This window comes from Alligator mississippiensis, chromosome 9 (assembly GCF_030867095.1).
Source record: "Alligator mississippiensis isolate rAllMis1 chromosome 9, rAllMis1, whole genome shotgun sequence".
Taxonomy (NCBI): Eukaryota; Metazoa; Chordata; order Crocodylia; family Alligatoridae; genus Alligator; species Alligator mississippiensis.
Window position 1 is genome coordinate 63087060 of NC_081832.1, and position 22989 is coordinate 63110048.

Consider the following 22989-nt stretch of genomic DNA (forward strand, 5'->3'; position numbering starts at 1 on the left):
GTAGCAGCTGTCTGGACACTGATGCTGCTGCCACCCAGTAGAACTGCCCCTCCATTTTCAGGAGACACAATGGAGCTGAACAAAAAGCAATGAAAAACAACCACCACCAACCGACCGACCAACCAACTAACTAAACCAAACAACTCTAAAGCCCTAGCAGAAAAAGATGTCCCATTGTACTTGATGCTTCCTTTGGAGGGGAGGATGAGACAACAAGCATATGATAGGTTCATACTCATTGCTTAACGCACAACTGGAAGGTGTCTAAATACTAAAAATTAATAGCCCCAGGTCTAGTACCTATGTAAATAACTGCCTACTATTTCGTGCCCACTTCCCTTCTTACATTTTTTCTTACATTTTTTGGTGAGTTATTGAGAATTTACAATGATGTTGTTTTTACTTTGTTTTAAGGTTGTTCAGGACCTCAGTGAAAATTAGGGTTTTGGTCAAGCTGAGTGGTATCCCTTAGTTCCCAATGCATTTGGACGTAAAAGCTTTGTAATGTTTTTCACACAAAGGGGGAGATATTACATTACTATGCTGCTTTGAAAACTCCCTTTTACAATTAAGCCTATAATGAGTAAGGTTTTCTCTGGTGTTTATTGCGTATGTGTGCTGTGAATAATTCACTTTCTGACTCTTAATAAATCAGTAGAACATTTACACAGAGCAAAACAAAATCTGTGCACCTGACTATTCTTCCCACCAAAGAAAAGAAAGAAAAACATGAACTAAAGTACAAACTCTATCTAAGTGTAAGTTGTTAAGTGTATAGATTCACTGTAACATAACAGGAAGAGAGGAATGGCCTTCTCTTGTGAAGGGAAGAGGTGGTGCCGCCAGATTTTTAACACCAACTATTCAAACAATAATTATTATTTGACAACATTTCTATACTGGGTACAGTTGCTTTCCAGTAGCTACTGATGATGTATAGGATCATATGTATACTGAATCATCAAGTAGGGATGACATGTTTAGTGTGTGCTGGGCCCAAGTAAAAACATATCCAAAGCCTGCTTCCCTCTCCCAGAAGTGATGACTATCATAATCTTGGGAGTTTGACTTCTCATGTAGTTTTATTGGGAGAATTTGACCAAGAGGCGGGAAGGATTTAATACCAGAGAAGTTTAAATGATTCCAAAAAGAAATGACTGGTAAAGCTTAACCTGAAACGCAGACTGGATTTAGAGTCCTGATATTTTTGAAACTGGCTCATGTATGGAAACCAGTGAAATGCAACAAAATTTTTGAGAATTGCTCTGTGATATTCAGGTTGGCTACAGCAGGTGTCCAAGCTGATATTGAATTCAAAGACAGAAGATTCAGAAATTCCAAGCTATGCTCTTCTGTACCTTCTTACCAAATAATCCGTCTTACTAGTAGATAAACCTGTGGATGCTTGTGTTGAATAAATCCACAAGATTCTTTTTTATGAAAAGTACCTAACATTGCTAAGGGGCCACGGGTGCTTTAAGATTAGTTTCTGTTACTTTTTTCAGGGTCTTCATTTCTGTGTGAACCAGCATGATTTCCTCTGCCTACCTTGAAGTGCTCCAATATTGCTCTTTTGGACTCTTTCAGGCTTTATGAGTTAAGTAGCTGGTAATAAATGTATCCAAAATTCTGAATAAAATGCATGTAAGAATCTAGAAAAGTGCCTGTTATATTTTGAAGGCATGAAATAGGTCAGTAAGCACCATGGTGGTGCCTGCAGACCATGAATTCATATGTTGAAATGACCTGACCCACATTTGCAAATTACTGTGTGTGCTGAAACAGCAGCCAGGGTTTGATGTCTGGCCCCACGTCAGGTTCACCGGGAGCAGTGAAGATCATAACAGCCAAGTATGAAACCTAAGCACTTGGTCTTCTCAAAGTTTGGACCACATCCAAAGTTTGGATGTTAAAGAGGAGACATACTCATGGAAATATGCCTAATTCCTCTGTTAAATGTTACCTTCCTAAGTGAATTGTCCGCCATATTCTTTCCCAAACATGCCATTCTAGACTGGAGATCAGTTAACTAGAATAAATCTAGACTACCTTTCTAAGTCGGCATATACTATAAAAATAAATATATTCCAGCAAAGTTCAGTCTGGTTTTATATTTTTCCTTCTGTCTTGAGCTGCTTATTTGAAACTACTACTTTTTCATTTTGATGTGCTCCCTCCATTATTCCAGGATATTATTCACTAGATAGAACTGAGAGAAATTGACTCAGCCTTCTCTTGGTTTATGATCACACATTATCCAATACATAGCAGAGAAAGTGTCTATTTTCTTTCAAGTGAAGTGATGAAGATTTTTCCTATAAATATCATTTCTTTTTTAGCAGGATAACTTGAATCCACTCCTATTTGCCTATCTGCTATAAAGAGCTTTTGAACTAACTGTATAAAACCAATACTTCATTTGCCAATAGCTCATTCTTATGTCATGTACTAGGTGCCTAGACATTAATCCTTACCAGGCAAGTAGGATAAAACCCCCCAAAGTATTTGGGATGACGTTTTGAGGTCAAGACCAAGTGACTACCACTATCACTGACTTGCTAAGAAAGTTTGGGCAAGATTCTAAATCTCTCCTGCCAACATTTCTACTCTGAACAACGGATTAATGTCATTTATCTTTCTAGGTGCCGTGTATCTATTTTTTCACTGCACCACCCCAAAATCCCATGCAAGTCAACAGGATGCTTATTTCTGGAGACAAGCTGAATATAGGCTGTGCTGGTTGCTGCCTGGAGTTGGGAGGTAAGTTTTCTCCCTCTGCTACTACATGTGTCAGGTTTTGGGTTTCTTTTTGTTTGTTTGGGTTTTTTTAGAAGTTTTTCTCAGAGGTATTGTGTGTTGGCTGCAGCCAAAGCTGGGGATTTTGACTGGGGTGTGCCAGTGCTCCTGCTGAGACTTTAAACCTGAAGTTTCCTGGCTAGAGGGTCTTGTTCCTCTACTCAGGGTCAGATCAATCACCATATTTGAGGTCAAGAAGGAATTTTACCCCATTGTCAAATTGACATAGGCAATGGAGGTTTTTGCTTTTCTCTGCAGCAGGAGGCATGGCCTCTTGCTGGGGTCTCTTAAGCATATTTTAACAACCACTGTGGTCTCCCTACTTTACCTGTGGCAGTTTACAGTGTTATGTCTTGGATGTTATGTCAGAGTTGACTGTGTAGTTTGTCTAAGAGGTTAGACAATGGATTTGTATAGGCTGGTTTGGATAAGGATGATCCTGGTTCAGACAGGAGATTGTACTGGACGAGGTATCTTCCAGTTCTGCTTCTCTATGCATGTTCACAGACATTTTCCCTACAGTTGTTGCTGTGTACCTATGGTGTTATATAAGAATGACCAAGATGGAAAATAACTATTGTGTGTCTTCTGTCCTCCCGCCCAGAGCAAGGTTTTCCCATCAGAATATTATCAAATGTTTTATTTGGCCTAGATTTAAATGTTTCAAAAGATGGATGGGTTTTACCACTTATCACACATTTTTTGTAAACCCAGTGATTCTGAGGATTACCTCGGTATAATATTATAGTGCTTTGCAAAAGTAAAGCACTAAAGTGGTAGATGATGTATTATTAATTGTTCAGTTGTGGAGACCTAAATGGGAGACCCATATCTCCTGTTGTTGCATTTAAATTCTTCCTCATAGATAGAATGCAGAAACTGCTATTTTAAGTGCAGGGACTTACTCACCTATAGCATCCTCTTGCAGATTTACACAACTGAAAATGGCTAGAGATAAGCCCCTGCTCTCCTACTGTGCTAGTTACCAAATCTGATCAGGCTTGCAGTAGAGAATGCACTTCAGTCCCTGAATAGGTATAATACCACGCATGATTCCTCAGCATAAAAAAAAAAAATCTTGGAATATTTCCGCTTCTAGTAAATTTATCTAATGGATGCAGTTCTGCACCACTATGTAAGCCAGACCTGAACCCTAAAATAGTCCTGATTCAGAGAGGCCTACACTGTCATAGGTGACAGCTGGCAAATGCTAGCATATGACGACATAGCTATGAAAGCTTATGCTTCTCTGAACCAGTGAGTCTGTAAAATGCTTCTTGTCCTGTCTTGTGCCTAACTTGAAACTAAAATAGCTAAATACCTGTCTTAAAAATATTCTGGTAAGGTCAAACAACAAGATGATTTCTTACAAGATTTTCTTCTTCAGAATTCTTGGTGCATTTGGCAAAGCCCTTGAATTTTGCTCCATGAATTCACGGCTGATGAACAAAAGCTGGTGAGGGTCCGTGCAAGCTGTGTACAAACTTGGGCTTGCAAACCCTTTTTTATCTGTGTTACAACTCAGTTTTTATCTCCTAGTGTTTCCTACTTAGTCTTTTTGCGAGCAGAGGTCCATTACTTTGCAGTTGTTACATGCACCGGAAGGGAGTAGGCCAATCGTACCAATTGTATACATCTCGTTTTCATGTCTAAGACAAAAGTGAAAGATTTACCCGACTTGCTATTTACTGAACCTAAATAAATGGTACTTTCACATTGCTCACTGTAGGACTTGCAATTATGTTGATTAATCATATGTTATGGAAAACATGGAAACCCATTTATAACTGTTTTTGATCTATTAGGTGTCATTTTTGATTTCTCAAGATTTGGATCTCGAGAAAATCCCTCTTGCTCTGAACTAGTTAATTCTACCTTTCTTTCTTTTCTTTCCCAGAGGCATTGAGGAGAACCTCTTTCATGCCTTCCTTTATTGTTCCCACCTGCGGCTGCTTTTTGTCGCCCTTGAGCCACCACTGTGGTTGCTGGGCAGGAGCCTCTCTGGGACCACCTACGTGTGCTCCTACCTGTACCGGGCTGCCGAGTAGGGTGCAGTTGGCCTGGTCAACTTTCTACTGGGTCAGGCCAAGATGGCTGTCCTCAAGAGCCACCACAACTGGCTTGCTAGGACTGGCTTAGATGATGCCCTGCAGCTTTTTGGTCTCCAGGTGCAGGTGTGCCTCTCGATGGAGTTTGAACGCTCTGTGCTCCAGAGGGCAGTGCCCGCCTTTGAGGCACACTGGGCCCTTGAGGGAACGCTGTGCCACATGGAAGATGGCCATCTTCAATATGCACTCTGATGTCATGACTGGTCTGGACGACCGGCAAGTTCGGTGTTGGACTGCGACTCCCAACTCACGCCGTGCCCTGCACCCTCACCAGGCTGCTTTTTGCTTTTTGCTTTGTGTGGGAAGTTGAAGGTCTTGTCACATGTATGATTGGATAGAGCAGGGTAGGAATCATTTGTTTATAGAGGGCTTTGGTTTATACGACCGTGTGGCTGGTGTCCCGACTGCATAATGGTATGTTAGGCATGACGTGTAATACAGCAAAGGTGTCTGTCACGGTGTGATGTTATGAATGTAATGATATGGTGCTTTTGGTTTGATGGTAATTTGATGGTAATTTGCCTTTGCTTTGTATATTGGACCTGGACCCCGGAGAGGCCAACTTTTTGTACCCCGAACACCTGAATAAACTAGTTTAAAAAAAAAAAAAGGTAGTCTCTCTCTTTCTTTCTTGAGTTTAATCATACTTCTACTAAACTTTTAAGGAAGAGAAACTGTAAACTCATTTAAATTCTGTTAGAACTACATTACTCAAAGAATCTTTCAGCTTCTTAAGTGGTTATGTCTTTCAGTATACTGCAAATATGATCCCCCACCCCGCAAAAATAAGATGTGGATTAAAAACACTATGCATTACTATAAGGGTGCACGTTCTATACAAATTCAGTTAAAATCTGTATATTCAAATAAACAACATGCAGATCAGATTAGACCCTGATTTGGAAGTGGGCATTTGGAACTAGTTGCCCTTAAGTGGTTGTAAGAGTTAAAAATAAGAGTCCCCTAAGAAAGCAGTAATATTTATTTACAGCTGTCTACATACATTTAAAACTCCGTTCTCTGTTAAGCATATAGACTAAAGGAGTGAAAGAGAAGTGTGATAGAAATTGCAAAATCAGAAAGTCCCAGGATTCGCAATAGAGCAGTGAGATGAGTCTTTGTGGTAGCAGTGAGTATATCATTTTATCTTTGTGTGTTTTCATGTGAGCCAGTGGTTTTTATAGTTTTATAGTTTAAACAAATTGTTATTGGCAGTTTTAATGAAGACTGAACTGGTCACCTCAGTCTGACTTGTGGGGTAACTAGTGACCTCCGTTTACAGTAACCCCGGTCTAACCAGTTAACTGGTGACCCCAGTGATCATCAGGGCAAATGACGATGGTTCAGGGGCAAATCAAACACCAGTTCTAACCAATTCTTAGGTTATGGCTCAGTTCCAGTTTGACTTCCAGTTGGAGCAAGGGGCAATGGAACAGACACCCAGGAAAGCTGTGAACTCTCCTGCACTGGAGGTGTTCAAGAAGAGGTTGGTCTGCCACCATTCAGGGATGAGCCAATGCTCCTCCTGAGACACAGCCCTGGATGGTCTGGCTCAGGGTCAGACTGATGCTATGGATCAGGAGTGAATTTGCCCCTCGTCAGATTGGTACGGACTGTCAGGGGTTGCCTTTCTCTGCAGTAGGGGCAATGGCCTCTGCTTGGAAACTTGCAGCAGCTGCTGACTGGCTGCACTGGGCCAAGCCCCACAGGCAGTGCCGGCTGGCAGTCTTGTGTTACTCCCCCCGCCCCCGTGTTGCCCCCAGATCCCTGCCGCTGCATTTCAAGGCTACAGTAGAGCTTGCCACACTTTGCTCTAGGGGGGAAAGACTTCCCACCTTTTTTGCTTAGAACTAGAGAGTAATTTTTGTTTCCCCAGCCCCACAAAAAATTCAGGCTTCGCTTGCTTTCTTGCATGTAAAATACTTGATATCACGCTTTCAGTTAAAAAAAAAAAGTGCAACTGCGAATTGAGTTGGTCCCTATGTACAAGGGCTCGTGTTTGATGCATCTCAAATTTTACTTCAGTCTCCAGACATCGTATTCAAGTCCAGAAAAGATGCCAAAGACTGTGAAACTCACACCTAAAGACCATGTTGCCGAGTTTGGCAAGGAGAAGTTTCACGCTGATGGTTCTGTGCTGTTCTGCACTACATGCAATATGGCTGTAGATCACGTTTGAAGGCAGATGATTATGGAACACATGCAAAGTGCTAAGCATCAACAGAATGAAAAGGGATGAAGAGAGGATACTGAAAAAGGAGGGCCATCAAAGAAACCATGCACTGTAACTGCAGCATTCCAGCATTCTACAGCTGGCAAAGCCCACCGCGACACCATCACTTTGGATTTTTTTTTAATGTATTTAAAAGCAGAAATTCCTCTGCATAAAATGGATGGATTTCAGGGATTTTTTGAGCAGATACATTAATGGAAGTGGTGCCATTCCCAAGTCAGACCAACTGTATTCCTGCCTACCAGCTCTTTTTGAAGAGGAAAAACAGCGCCTTCTTAAAGACTTTGAGGGAAACTTCATTGCCATGATTGCTGATGAAACAACTGACTTCCAGAACAGACCAGTTCTCAACATTTTATTTCAGGTCCTCAAGGTACAGCCTCCTAAGCATGCTAGCATTCCCACACCACAGCTAGTAACGACAGTGTGTCTGAGGAAAGTTAATCATGCCACCATTGCACAAGCCTTGATTTCCTGTCTGATGGAATTTGCCATACCGCTTGAGCGAATATTGACATTTGTAACAGACAATGCAAGCTACATGGTGAAGGTTTGGAACCATGTGTTTTGTGGTCTGTGGTCAAACTGTGTATATATTTGTTGCTATGCTCATATAGTTGCTTTGGCAAGAACTACTTGATGAGAGACCTTCAAGCAAGTGGATCACTTTGTAGCTTCAATGAAGTCCCTTTCAGTGAAAGCTCCAGCTCGTTGTGCATGGTTCTTAAGATACCTGGAGGATCAGAATGTTGATTTGCCAGCACTTGCACCAGAACCAGTTGTGACCAGTGAAAACATGGTTCAATTGCATCAAGTACCATGCACAGTACTCTTGGTTCTACCATGGGTTTGTGAAACTTGAACAAACAGAACAAAGGGATACAGCTGTTCCGTGGGAACTGGCCAGCCTGTTAGCAGTAGCAGACCTGCACAATGATGTGAAGTATGTTGCAGAGAACTGTGGATACCTGGTGACAGCAACGGACCTTTTACAGTCCCAGAAACGCCAAGTACATAAAGTGTACAACACTGTCTTGAATTTGATTTCATGGTTGGAGTATCTTATCCTAGCAGCTGTTAATGTGAGAGGATCCACAGCCGCTCAGAGTGCTGCTGATAAACTGAGACAGTACAGCATGAAAAGTAAACAGCCATCAGTTGATTTTCTCTGCACTGTTTGAGCACTGGATCCTAAACAAATTGGTTCTGTTTGTATAGACTATGAAACAGTGAAATCAGAATTAAAGCTGCCCAGTGAGTGCAGCATGGAATGGCCAGTGTATTTAGGAATTGTAAATGATGGGTTTGCAGATGCTGAGGATCCTATTCAGTTCTGGATGACTGTTGAAGACCCCATTCCCACCTGGCAAAATATGCAATGGTTCTCTTGCAGCTGACTATAAACTCAGCTGATGTGAAAAGAAGTTTCACCAAACTTGGGGTTCTTTTCAATGCTCAGCGTCAATGTCTGAAACCTGAAAATGTGGCTGGAATGCTGCAACTGCATTTTAACACCCCAGAGTAACTAAGTAACTTTCCCCTTGGCCTTGTAATAAACCTGAATTTTGTTGATACATTGCTTGCAAGGGAGTTTGTTCATCCAATTTAAATCTAGTTGTCTCAGGCTTCTGGGTGGGGGCTCGAGCCAAAGCTAAACTTATTTGAGATCTCTTAAAACTTGAATCCAGCCCTTATTGCTGCAAACAGGTGCAAGGAGCAGAACAGCAGGGGTCAGCACTGCTCAGATCCACAAAGCTGGGGTTGGAGGGGGGAGACACGGACACACAGCAACAGTTGGACCCACATCCTGGTGCATGGGGGGAGCTGCTGCAAGCAAGCACCTTTCCTGTGCAGCCCCACAGTACCCTGCCGAGGCCCTGGGGGAGGGCAGCAGGGCCAGGAACACAAGCCCACAGCGCATACCCAGCCTTCCCCTGCCCCTCGCCCACATCTGGGGGGCATGGGTCCCCTTTATGCATGCTGCTGCTGGGAGCTGGCCCTGCCCCCACCCAAGCCTGCAGCAGGCAAGCAGCAGTGGGGGAGCCAGCTAGTGCTCCTTCTGCTGCAGCTGCCTTCTGTTGGGGGCAGGGAGCTGCAGACCTGCGTCCCTGGCCCCAAAGCCCTGGCAGCTGGAGCCCTCTCTGCAGGTCTGGGGGGCCAGGGCCTGTGGGTGGGGGGCAAGGGACACATGAGCAGGGCTGTTTGACTGTAGTGGGGGGAAAGAGGGACACTAGCAGGGCTGGGGGGGATGTAGTGGGGGGAAAGAGGGGCACCAGCAGGCCTGGGAAGGCTGTGGGGGGGGGGGGGGAGTGAGGGGCACCACCAGGGCCTTGGGGGCCTTCAATTTTAATCATGGATTTTGGATTTTTTATCAGAGAATTTGCAGTTTTTATCAGAGAAAAACGTATGTGCTGGAGATGTAGTTAAGAGAAGTTGCAGACAGCTTCACCAGAGAATACAGAGAGTTACATTTACATTATAAAGCAGAACCTGTAAGATGTGGGAATACCTAAACAAAGCCTTTTTGAATGTCTGGCTGTAAGGAGACACTCTACCTTTAGGGTTATGTAAGACTTATGCAAAGCTTTCTCTTGTCTTCCTGCTTTACATTTTAAGTTAGATTAAGTTGTGTATGCTGTGTTTTACTGAGCTGTATCTTAGCTGGCAGGCATGCTCTAGTGCCCTCCGGCTTCTGGTTTGATCCACTGCAGGCATGTGGCTGCATTTCTTGGTTTAACAGAGAATGTCTGTCCAGTTATTTATCAGTTTAAGTTGCACAGCTTAGACTAACCTGCAAAAAATGAATCAATTCAGGCTCAGGCTTTTTGAATGTCTATCCAATAGGGCTGCATACATTAAAATTACTATCAAGGGAAAGACCCTAGAGGTACTCGAGCACTTTCCCTACCTAGGTAGCCACCTCTTTCAGAGTGAACATTGGTGAAGAAATCTAGAACAGGATCTGGTGCTCCAGTGCCTCATTTGGGAAATTGCTTCGGTGTGTCTTTATTCTTTGCAATCTCCAGAAAGATGCCAAGATCCAGGTCTTCAGTGCAGTCATCATCCCCCCACCCTCTCCTCTACAGATGTGAAATGTGGGTGACCTAGCATTGTCATCTCAAGAGCCTGGAGATGCATCACCAATGATGCCTCCAGAAAATCCTCAACATCAAATAGGAAGATAGCCACACCAATGCCAACACTTTTGCTGAAGCTAATGTTACCAGCATTGAGTTGGTGATACTCAAGAACCAACTTCACTAGACTGGACATTGTGTGTGGGTGCCCAACTCTCAACTTCCAAAAAAATGCTCTACTCCCAGTTTAATAACAGCCTAAGATTTTGCAGTGGCCAGAGGAAACACTACAAAGACCTATTGAAGGCATACCTCAGGAAAATGGATGCCAACATCAAGAACTGGGAGGAGATGGCTGTCAACCAGCTCCAGTGGCACTGCAACCCCAAATGAGTGGCAGCCCATTTTGAGGCACAGCGTCTTGCCCTTAAAGCAGAGAAGAGAGAATGTAGGAAGGAAAAGTAAATAGAAATCCTAGTCTGCAGCCTACTCTCCTCTGCAGAAAGACCTGCAACTTCTGCAAACAGGTCTGTAGATCAAGGACTGGAGTCTTAAGTCACCTCAATGTCCACCAATGACCCACCAAGGTGAAGGCCACAAACAGTACACTAGCTGCAAGCTTCAGAGGAAAAACAGCACTGTTGTGTACCTAACAACGCTGCTGCCTCTAGGATTCTCCAACTATCCCATTTCAGGAGAAAAAACAATCATACAATATTTAATGGCACATCTTTCAATACCTAATATCTTGAAGCTGTTTGGCATATAATCCTGAGGAAATCCCCCTAAAATTTTAGTGTAACTCCAATCTGTTGATTTCAGGGATTAAAGATGTTGCCATAAGAAGTTATACCATTGTCTCAGTGAGAGCAGGGAGCAGGCCCTTGGAGAACAAATTACTGGTTTGTAGTTTTTATCTTTCTGTCCATTCATACTGGAAGACCAGCATCTATCATGATGAGTATTATGCTCGCCCACAAATCTGATTCAGGCAGCATTTAAAAAGGCCAAAACATTTGTAAAAACAAATTGCCTTCTCGATGCCTTGAAGAATTGTTTCAGTTCAAACAAAATCTGTCTCATGGCCACAAACAGAAGTCAGTACCAGGGACTCTGTGTAACTTTTAATTAGCTTATACCTAGATGATTTTAATAAACCATTTACAAATGGAGTGTCCTGTCATATGGCATTATCTGTTCTTTCAACTTATATTGTCAGGAAGGTCAAATGTGAATGGCTCATTCTAGGATGGCAATAAAATATGCCAACAGTAATGTTGTATGAGGATATGACTAACATTTTCCTATGCAACCTTGCAGAGAGCTTGCTGTTGTACCCCTTTATTAATGTGCAAGTCATCTTTTGCAATGCTAGTGACGCAGTGTGTAATTTAGATAATAAAAAGAGTTGTTGTTTAATAAAAAGAATGATAATTTATTGATACTTGGACACCACAGGGCTATGAGTGTAATGAAACTAAACAACCTAATTCCATTCCTTCCCATGCACTTCACACTAATTAAATGCAATAATCAATAAGGTTGTAGCATTGTCAACAACAACCTTAAAATACAGAGTTGCAGCCTCTGACCGTTTTCAGAGATGAGGTGGATACAGAAAGGGTAGACTGAAATATGTGTAAGAAGCTACAAGATAAGACTTTGCAAGACTCAATGTCAAGGCTTCCAGTCAATTATGTAGTAGTTGTTGTAATAACAGGTCCTAACTTAATACGCCATAATTGGCCCTACTGCACAGTAGCACCGGTGCACATTTTTTGTGATGCTAATGTGCAGTAGATTAATTCTACTGTGCGTTAATACAGTGGCAGGGAGCAGGGTATGAGAAGGGGAGCCATGAAAAGAGGCAGAGTACCATGCCTGCATGGCAGGCTACCATGGGGATTAACAAGCAGGGAGTGGGAAACAACCCTGGGGCTTGCCTGGTTAAGGAGGGACACTGGGCAGACTGATTAGAAGCCTCCCTGGGGCTGGTACTGGAAGGCAGGGAAATGGGGGTGCACAGCCAGATTAGGAGAGTCCCTTCTGCAGGGAGGAAGCTGCTAAGAAGCCAGCTGAGAAAGGGTTAAGCATGCCAAAGCTGGGCAGACGGAGAAAAGCCTGGGAAGATCCCAGCCCTAAAGGGACAGTGCACCTTAACTATCCCAGGTGAAAGGGAAATATCTTTTCTTTAGTTAGAGGACTAGAAGGGCCTGATTTTTATTTATTTCCTGGAGGACCAGAGGAAGGGATGGGATTAAAAATGGGTGAAAAGGAGGTCCCCACAGGAGCCTGGGCAGATTCAGCATTAAAGTAGGACAATGACTGAAAGAATACAGAACAGGAGGGCAGAAGACCAATAGGCAGTTGGAACAGGGCCCATTTAGAGAGGCAGGGCATGGCAAAGTCCCATTGATAGGGACAAGAATACGGAAGACAGGGTACCGTGGAGATCACAGGCTGTGGTTCATAGCAAGAGAGACTACCAAGACCCAAGGTAACACCCTCACAAGTGGTGAGCAGCCTCCCTTCTCAAATCACCATCTCACCTGAACCAAAACCATGTAGCAGGCACTGGAATAGAGGCAGGCTTTACCCAAGATATTGTCCAGGGTGGAAAGGCAAGGCAAGGACCCTACCATCCTGTGACAAGCATAGCAGCACACAGAAAAGTAGTTTACAGAATTTTGCCTGTCACAGTAATGCGCAGTTGAATTAATTTATTCTGCTTGTAGCATCTAGTGTAGATGTGCCCTGTGTCTCTGATTAAAGGGGAATACTTTAAACTGCAGTAACAAAGCTTCACCAGTCAAGTATGCAGTTGACCTCCCTGTACTTGTCAGTGCTGCATAAGCATTCCAACAACTTCTGGAGTAAAATCCTATTCCTTAGTGTCATGACCCAAAGGTCTGATTTTTTTTTTTTTGTGTGTGCTTCGGCATTAAGAATTATCCCTGTGGGTTTGCAACTTCATTGCACAGAGGAGTTCTGCTGCGCAGAGAACCCGCGTGCAAGGGAGTGTTCCCGCCACTTTGCAGCGATCTTTGCAGGGTGCATTTCCTTTGCAACACAGAAATGCACGGTGCAAAGATTTCCCGCTCATCGTATGCAAATTTGTGCCCCATAATTGGCTAGTGCTAAATTATTCACACGTGGCAGCTAGCGATTGGCCTGCTAGTCGTATAAGAGGCTTGAGCAGTTTCCGCCCAAGCCGAAGAGGACTCTGCATCCATCTTGTGGGGACTCTGGGTGTGCGCAGCAGGGTAATAGAAACCCTGTGTGTTGCCCAGAGGAGTTTGGCGGCCTGATCCACCGCCCACCTCTTCCCGTCTTCGAACGGAGCCTACTATAAGATGTAACAACGAGTTTTATGTGCACTTGTCCTGGACATCCGGAGTTTGTTTGCATGGAGCCTAGCAAGCTCCACGTGATTGTTCGTGTTCTGTCTGCGTGGAGCCTAGCAAACTCCACGTGTGTTCGTGTTTTCTGTTGTAACCGCAACTCAAGCAAGTCTCCAGCCTGCACCGCGACCATCTCGGTGTAAGTAAAACAATCTTAAAATCAACCGTTACGTGTCTGTGCCTAATTCTAGCTCGGCGACCTCCCTCTCTGATCCGGCCTGCCCAGGCTGCTGGCCACAGCCCGCGTGCAGAGCGACGAAAAGGGCCCAGGGTCAGACCCGGCCCGCACACTTAGAAGGTAAAATGCTCATTGATATCAGTAGGGCCAGGATGTCATTATTAAAGTACAATGTCAGTTTGTAACTACATGAAGTGTAAAGCCTGAGGTGGAGATACAGGTTGTAGTCATGTTTGTCTGTGGACAAAAGTAATCAGAACTCTTGGGGAGGTAAAATCTTTTATTAGACCAACTAGATAGTTGCAAAAAAGAATTTTTATTTGCAAGCTTTCAGGCACATGTGCCCTTCCTCAGGCATAGAAGAGTGCAAAGGTTGTAAATTTTTTCCCAGGTGGAAATGAAAATTCATATTTCACAGGACAGTTTGAAGGTAGTGCAAGATCTCCTGGTTGGAAAAGTTCATGGATACTCTGGACAAGAGCCGTTTTCAAATTATTCCAAAACTGCTTAGGTCATAGAGGAAGAACAATACAATGGTCACCCAACCTTCCTACTGCTTCATAAACTTAAACAAAAAAATCTCCTCATCTCTGTGTTGGGTTTCTTTGTGAGAGACAGCTGTCCATTTGTAAAATAATGGGAAAGAAGAGCATTATCCCGTCTATCAGGGTTTGTGCAGAAACTCCTCACATGCATCTTTCAGGTAAATTCTCCCTACTGGCTTTGCTTATTGACGCTTTATAGTATGTATACATTATCACCCTAAAGATGTGCAAAACTAAACCCAGACTTGCAAACACAGTTCAGATAATGACTATAAAGATTTCTCTTTTAACAAGCACTTGTCCCTGAGGCATCTTGTCAGCTGAGGAAAGGCCTGATGAACCCTCCAGAGCAAATAAATGAAACCTCTGACAGAACTAGGGTGGAAATACATTATAAAGGCAAGGACCCTTTAAGGAGTATCTCAGCCAATCTCTGGATTAACTAGAGAGCCTCGTGTTAGTGTTGCATGTGATGATAGAAATCTCACTGCCCTTTAATTATTGGAGTTAACATTTTAAAGTCTCCTCTCTTGTTTTAAGCTTTAGAGGAGACCATGTTGCTCTGTTTCTCGTGTGGACTCGTCTCGTGTGTTTGTATTTACATACATGTGAGTCATAGAAAAACCCACAGATGTTGTCTGAATGCTTTGGAAAAGCAGCCATGCTACGTTGGTGAAGCTACAGCAGCAAATTCTGATTCTGTCTGACCGGTTTTCAAAAAAAAGATTGAATTAAAGTATCCTCATGAGACTCGAAGCTCAAAATACAGAAAGCAGACAGAAACCTTCAGGGAATCCTGCACAGACCAACAACAGAAAAAGGGCAAAATGCTGAGCAGATGGTTCTCAGTGCAATGAACAAGAGACTGAGGGCAGCCTGCTTCAGCATCCAGGCCGATGACAGTAGGACCAAAACATCTGGTCAGTTTCCAGTGAATGAAAAAAACGATTAGACACTTTGTAATGAAAGCTGTGAATTCCCCACTAGGTACATTGTATTTCCAAGTGTGTTCTGCAGGGATTATGCAGCCCGTTGACCTGTTTTCAGAATTGGAGAGCATGATCTAAAAACTTGCGCAACTTGTTTATCATATACATTTTAAGGTAAGGTTCTCAGCTGAAGTAAATCGGTCTGGCTCTAATGAAGCCCTGGAACTATGCTGATTAACAGAAGCAGTATGTCAGTCATCATTTATGTGGCTCCTATGCACATCATTCATCATTTGGCAGGTGCCTTTTTTTCTTTTAACTGAAATAACTGAGATACGCAGCATTTGTTTGGGTTCAATTCTCAGTAAAAGGACAAACTCTTAAAGCGGGGGCAGGCAATTATTTTGGGTGGAAGGCTGCTTATTTCAGGTCAGGCCTGACCAGCTCCTGCTGCATCCTAAGGTCCTGGTGATGTAACCAGGAACCACATGGGGCTGGAGTGGCAGGCGGGGGTTGGGAAGAAGCAGCGGCAGTGGGCAGAAAAGCAGGGAAATGGTAGTGTCAGTGGTAAATGGGGGGAGGGGGAGGGGGGAGAAGTGGAGCCCATGCCAGTGCCCTGGGGCTGGGGGGCGGGGGCAGGGCAGGGTGGCAGGGGGCAGGGCCCAGGCTGACAGAGGCTCTGTGGAGCTGGGCCAGGCTATGCCAGCAGGGAGAGGGGCAGAGCTGGCCTGGCTCCATAGAGCCCCTGCCAGCCTGGGTCCCACACTCATGCTGCCCCACCCTGGGCCCCTGCAGGCCCTGGCCCTGGGGCACTGGCATGGGCCCTGCCACTCCCCCCCCCCACGTGTCCGCCATCTGCTCCCCCCACACCTGCTGCTGCTGCCACCACCATTTCCTCTCTTTCCCACCCACTGCCACCACCTCTTCCCAACCTCCACCAGCTGCTCCAGCACCACACGGTTCCTGGCTGCATCACCAGAACCACAGGATGCAGCAGGAGCTGGTTGGGTCCAACCTGAAATAAGTGTTCTTCTATCTGAAATAATTGCCTGCCCATGCTTTAAGAGTTTGTCCTTTTACTGAGAATTGAACCCAAACAAATGCTGTGTATTTGTTACTTCAGTTAAAAGAATAAAAAAGTCACCTGCCAACTGATTGAATGCTGTGCACAGGATCCACATAATTGATGACCAGGAATCCTGGTTTTCTCTAATTTTAAAAAATCCCCAATTTTCAGTTAAAAAAGTGACCTCAAAGCTACACTTTCCATGATTAAAATGAAATATCACTATATATATCTCTACGTATTAGTTGTGTTTCATTTAAGTCATGGAAAAATATGGATTTGGGGTTACTTTTTTAAAACAGAAATTGGGGATTTTTGTAAATCAGAGAAAACCAGGATCCTTGTCAATGACTAACGTACTGCTTCTGTTAATCAGCATAGTTCCATGGCTAGGCAGAGGCTTCTGGTTGCAGGTTGGGGGTGTGGAACATCAGGGTTGGGCAGGCCTTGCTGCTGTGGCTACTGGGTCTTGCCACCCCTAGATCCTGCTGCTGGCTCCCCCTGGGTCCTGCTGCTGCTGGTGCCTTGTGATCTTTGACAGGCAGCCAGGGGCAGATAATAATTAATTTTCTAAATTTTTAGGGGCTCTGTGGGCTGGATAGAATGGCCAGGCAGGCCAGATCCAGCCCATGGACCATATTTTGCCTGCCCCTGTTCTAAAGCTCAGTAGGATATAGATATTGCTCTTCTTCTATGTGCAATTTCTGTCCATTGAAGAAAAGTGAAAGCTGATTGTGGAATGTGAGGGACATTCCAGCTATAGTGAAGGCTTGCAAAATTCACCAACTGAAGAAAGATGTATGGTGTTACTTGTTGTTTTTCCAAATCTACCTTAAAAGAAAAATCCTGCCTTGGCGTTGTAATATATCAACTTCTGTTTTGTTCCATGTCAGATGTCCGTTTAATTCCTTAAGTCTTTTAGCTCTCAGGTTTGAAAATCATGTATCCTTGGTTAAAGTCTAAGATAATCACCATAGAAATCAGTAATGAATTTTCCTTTGTCTGAGTAACGGGTGAATATAAACTGAATATAAACTGAATTTTGAAGACTCCAAAATTTGTTTCTATAAAACCTAGAAGAACCACACAAAGTGAAATCCTGGACCAGCTGAAGTCAATGGGAGGCTGCTAGTTTCCATTAACTTACATGGAGCTCGAATTTCATACATCAGTGGTAATCCTGAACTATGAGTTCAATGTTTGGCTCAGTGAAGTCACTGAAATTCTTGCATGTATTAGGAATACACATGATTTCAATAAGAAACTTCAAGATTTAGCTTCAAGTATATGAGGCCTGAAAGAATAGTGTTGAAGTTCGTGTGATTTACAATCTGAAATTAATATTTCCTTTTCACTTGTAGATTGTTCAAACAAATAACAGAATCATAGAAAATTTGTGTTGGAAGGGACCTCAGGAGGTCATCTAGTCCAACCCCCTGCTCAGAGCAGGACCATCCCCAACTATATCATCCCTCCCAAAGCTTTGTTTAGTGAGGTCTTAAAAATCTGCAAGGATGGAGATTTTAGAGAAATGGAACTACTAAGCATGCCGCTTCTGGAGAGAAGGAAGAAAATGGTAAATTGTTTTAAAACAAGCTGACTGCTAGCTGACACACACACTTTACATAAAGTGGAACACTTGTTTGCTTGGTAAAGAAACTTTATGGTTCAATGCTATTCAAACAAATAGTTTTATCCACTTCTGAGTATTGATTAAAAGGGAGTTTATAGAGAAGGGGATTTCAATTGACTTGAAAGAGCTGCAATCGATTGCTTGGAAATGTCATCTAAGAATTTTCTTTTTTAAATGATGCATGGAAAGCAGAGACTTGGAAACATATGATTAAAACACCCTTCCCCAGTGACTCATTGTCATTCCAAAAGAAATCACTAGTAAATGAAGTATCTGTTTAATTTCAAACTGTTTTGTTCATTCTTTTCAATGTTTCAGCTTGCTAGGAACCTAATCAGTTTTCAAGTGTCTTATTAACAGAATCCAAGCTTCATGAATGTATTGATTTTTCTGAAATTTCAATTATTTGGTAGAATTAAAATAAAAATGAGGGACAGCACCTTTACATCTCTTTATCTGATTGAAATTCCTTTTTTTTTTTGTAAATCAGTGTCTAAATTCTCTGTATACATATATTCTGAAAGGTAACTGAGACAGAATAGAACAATCATAATGTAGTTTGCTCTGGCTGAGAATATGTTCAAGATTAGTTTTATGATCACTAAACTGTGAAAATGGAGTGTGAAATTCATTGCTCATTTTAGGGACTATACATATGTTAGAAGGGCTAGATCATTTCCACTTGGGTCTCAGAGCCAGCCTTTCATAAGGTACCCATCAAACCTTTCTACTGGGAAGAGCAGGGGGGCAGGGGGTTGAATGTGCCACACCAGATCAGAACAGTTCATCAGGTACTCTGTTGAGGATTCCTAAAGATAAAAAAATGTCTATAACAGCATTGCACCTAGACAGTTACTTAGTACCAAGATGGTAACTCCTTACCAACCTCTAAAATGGTAATCGTAGACCAGTGGTTCTCAACCTTTTTTTGTACCAGGATCCATTTGTAAACATCAATAGCCAATCCTGACCCAGTCAATAGTTGAAGTAGAAAATGGCTCCCTGGCCCTGCCAGTGCTCCTCACTCCTACCCCCCCAGCCCTGCTGGTGCCCCTCACTCCTGACTCATTGCTCCAGTGTGTGGCTAGGGGGTGGTGCATAGGTGAGGCTGGGGTGGGATGGCGACTGCCCACAGGCGGCGATGCAGGTGGCGATGCACGCATCAGTAGTGAGGACAACTAGCACTGGCACATATTTGTGCTGCTGCTAGTTGTCCCCAGGGAATGCCCTTCATGTGAGCTCTGGCATTTGGCAAGTTGCCCTGGGTGGAGTAGAGGAGTGTGGGGCCAGCAGCCTTACTTGGGAACTGGGGGCCCTCCCGGGGCTTCAGCAGTGGTGATCCGGTTGTGCAGAGCCTGGCCATCAGCTACAGTTTTGGGTGGTGAATGCTACTGCAATGTGTGCTGCGCTTTTTTCTGGCACAGGTTTTTTTGACACTGAGATCTCCTGGTATCAAAAAACCTGCTGAGCTGCAAATTAGCAGTGCAGGGATTGCCTGCACGTGCAGTGTGTGTTTTGCCGCACCGCAGATGAGTCTGCGGCACCATAAACCGCACGTGCGCATTTGTCTGAATGCCCCCCAACTGTTGATGCAGCAGGCCCGTTAATCTATGAATTATTCATGGCACAGATCAAGAGTTAGCACATTTTTACAAGACAGCTTTTGTTCCTTCTCTCCGATGGTACTACAGTTGTGTTTCCATCATACAGTGAAGCAAAGTGGCAAATCAGTACATCTCTTGTTCTTCAAATAAACTTATTTGATTTTGTAGCAATTCAAAAAAACAAAAAACAAAGAACAAACAGTCTGCTGGTGCATATCTGGCATTCAGTGGCTTTCATATCACTTAAACAGCTTGTCCCCTTCCTACCTATGGTTCAGTTTGAAGTGATCATTAAGCATCTCTGAAAAAGGAAACCATTCTAAAATCCTTTTGTCAGTGCTTGTTGATGTAGTCTTGAATGCTCTGACAAGACACACAATTCAGAAGTAGATTGCTGTCTGTTTGGTGTGCTTGGCTGATGTAAAGATCACTTCAGAAGTGCAATGAATGTCAGAAAGCTTGGCAATGTCAGCTGAAGACAAGGGAGAAGGTACTTACTTTCTGTATCAAATTATAAACCATTAAGCTGAGACTGAAATACTGAAAACACCTGGTCTAAATAGCTTTAGTAGTGATGTGCTATTTTCCTCAGATTGCTGCAACCTACAAAGTTAATATCGAAGTGCTTAGCAGTTATTTGCTTAATTGTGTATAGAGCAAAATGTCTTTATGCAAAATATAGAACGTTCCACTTAGAGATGACATTTGTTTTGTTATAAACATTTATGCAGAAAAGTACTTCAGACACACACAGCTCAACACTGATTTTGATTCAATGCTGCCTTTATGCCAGTGTAGTTAGTTCTACTGACCTGAGTGGATTTCCTCCTAATTTAACGAAGGTGGAAATACCACCAGGTCCATTGTTTTATTTCTGAATCTAGATGATGTGCAGCTCTCAGTATAGCAGGACATCTTTTGAGTATTTACATCTACAAGGATAACGGTAAAGAAGGGGAAATTATTAGCAATAAGACTGAGCTGTGCAAGTGGTCTGAAAATATTGTTGAATTTCTCGCTACTGAGTCTGGTAAAAAAATGCCGGTCCAAATTCTATTTCCTGAACTCGGGACAATCAGTTTCAGATGTGAGCAGCCCTTTAATTATTGCTTTAAAATAATATCTTACAGGACAGTATATTATTTTGAATGGAATACAGGCAGTAGTAGTGTCTGGTATCATTGCTGTCCTCCTCCATCAACACTACTCTAGCAACTTATGACCTTCAAAGAAGGAAAATCAGGCTGTAATGGATTAAGCAGTTTGCAAAGGAACAAATCACATGCAGTTTTAAGTGGCTTGGTGATTATAATGGACTGCTTGAATCTTTTGTCTTTAAGTCAATGATTTGAAGCTAGTCTGTGTTGCTCGTGGTAAATAACTTTCTGACGCAGTTCTTACAGTTGTTTACTTGTTGCCCTCTTGGTTAGAAGTATGCTATTTTCAGAGTCTCAGAGTGACCTAGACAAATTGGAGGATTGGGCCAAAAGAAATCTCATGAGGTTCAACAAAGACAAGTGCAAAGTCCTGCACTTAGGGCAGAACAATCCCATATACCAGTACAGGCTGGGGGCTGACTGGCCGGGCAGCAGCTCTGCAGAAAAGGACCCGGGGGTTACAGTGAGCTGAATATGAGCCAACAGTGTGCCCTTGTTGCAAAACAGGCTAATGGCAACTGGGCTTCATCGGTAGGAGTGTTGCCAGCAGGTCAAGGGAAGTCCCTTGTGAGGGATAATACTGGTGAGGCCACATCCGGAGTACTGTGTTCAGTTTTGGGCCCCCACTACTGAAAGGATGTGGACAGATTGGAGACAATCCAGCAGAAGGCAACAAAAATGGTAAGGGGGTTGGGAGGCATGACCTATGAGGAAAGACTGAAGGAACTGGGCTTATTTAGTCTGAAGAAAAGACTGAGAGGGGATTTCATAGCAGCCTTCAACTACCTGAAGGGGGGTTTGAGAGAGGATGGAGCTGTTCTCAGTGGTGGCAGATGACAGAACAAGGAGCAACGGTCTCAAGCTCCAGCAAGGCAAGTTTAGGTTATATATTAGGAAGAATTTCCTCACTAGGAGGGTAGTAAAACACTGGAACAGATTACCCAGAGGTGGTGGAATCTGCATCCTTGGAAGTTTTTAAGACCCAGCTAGACAAAGCTTTGGCTGGGATGATCTAGTTGGGGATGGTCCTGCCTTGAGCAGAGGGTTGGACTAGATGACCTCCTGAGGTCCCTTACAACCCTAATTTACTATGATTCTATTATTTCTGATAGCTGGTTTATGTTTTCTAGTTTCTTTTATTTTAGTTCCATTGTCTCTTTCAGATTACAGCATGTGTTAACTGAAGCTCACTAATTTTCTCAATGGGTGCATCTACACAAGACATTTATTGTGCGGTTGACAAATTAACTGCACAGTAAACATCTTGGCATCTACATGTGTGCCCCTGTTAGGGTGCACAAAACTAATAACTTGTATTTACAAGTCCTAACCTGCTGCAGAGTTTATTCGTGTGCAGCAGCGCATGTGTAGACACTGCCCCAGCTGGCTACAGCAGAAGGTGCTTCAGTGTGGGACTAGCCAGCAGGCAGACCCCACACTAAAGCACCCTTGTGCACCAAATAGCTTCTCCACAGCACATGGAGCCTTGTTGGAGTGGTCCTGGGCTAGCAGGTTGACCCTCTGGGTCCCCTGACAGCCTGGGCTGTGCTGACTGGGCTCTACATGCTGCACGCAAGTTTGTTCCCAGGTGCACATTCAAATAGTGTGCCTGGGTGTGTCAAGACGAGCGTGGATATTTGTTTCCTTGGGGACAAGTAGCAGTAGCACACCTTGTGCCGTTGCTACTTTTCCCAGGGGAATGACCATAGCAAGGTAGCAGTGCAGGGAATGCCTGCATGTGCAGTGTGTGGCGCTGCAGTCGGGTCTGCAGTGCCACATATCACACATCTGTGCTTGTCTGGATGCGGCCCCTGGGAGCAAAAAACTCTGGAGCAGTAAGTTCCAGAGTTTATTTGTGCACATTAATTGCTCATGTAAACACAGTCTTTGTGTTTCTGTTCTTGATGCATCTCAACTGAGGCCAAGTCTATACTATCAAATTTTGTCAACATGACTATATTGATGCAAAAGGATTGCATCCTTCTGCTGATATAGTTGCACTGACAAAAACCTCTGTTGCGGATATACCAATAGAAAAGTGCTTCTGTTGACTGATTTTGTTATTTAACAGATGATATCACTAGCCTAGCAATAAAACATATTGGCATACATTCTGTTTATGTGGCATACCTACATCAAGTTAACTATAGTGGCAGAGGTGCTGCATAGAGTAGACAAACCCTGAGAATCACAGCTTGAACCTTTAGGCCACATCCACATGAGCATGCACATGGGTGTTGCAGGATCTCAAAGGAGTTTCAG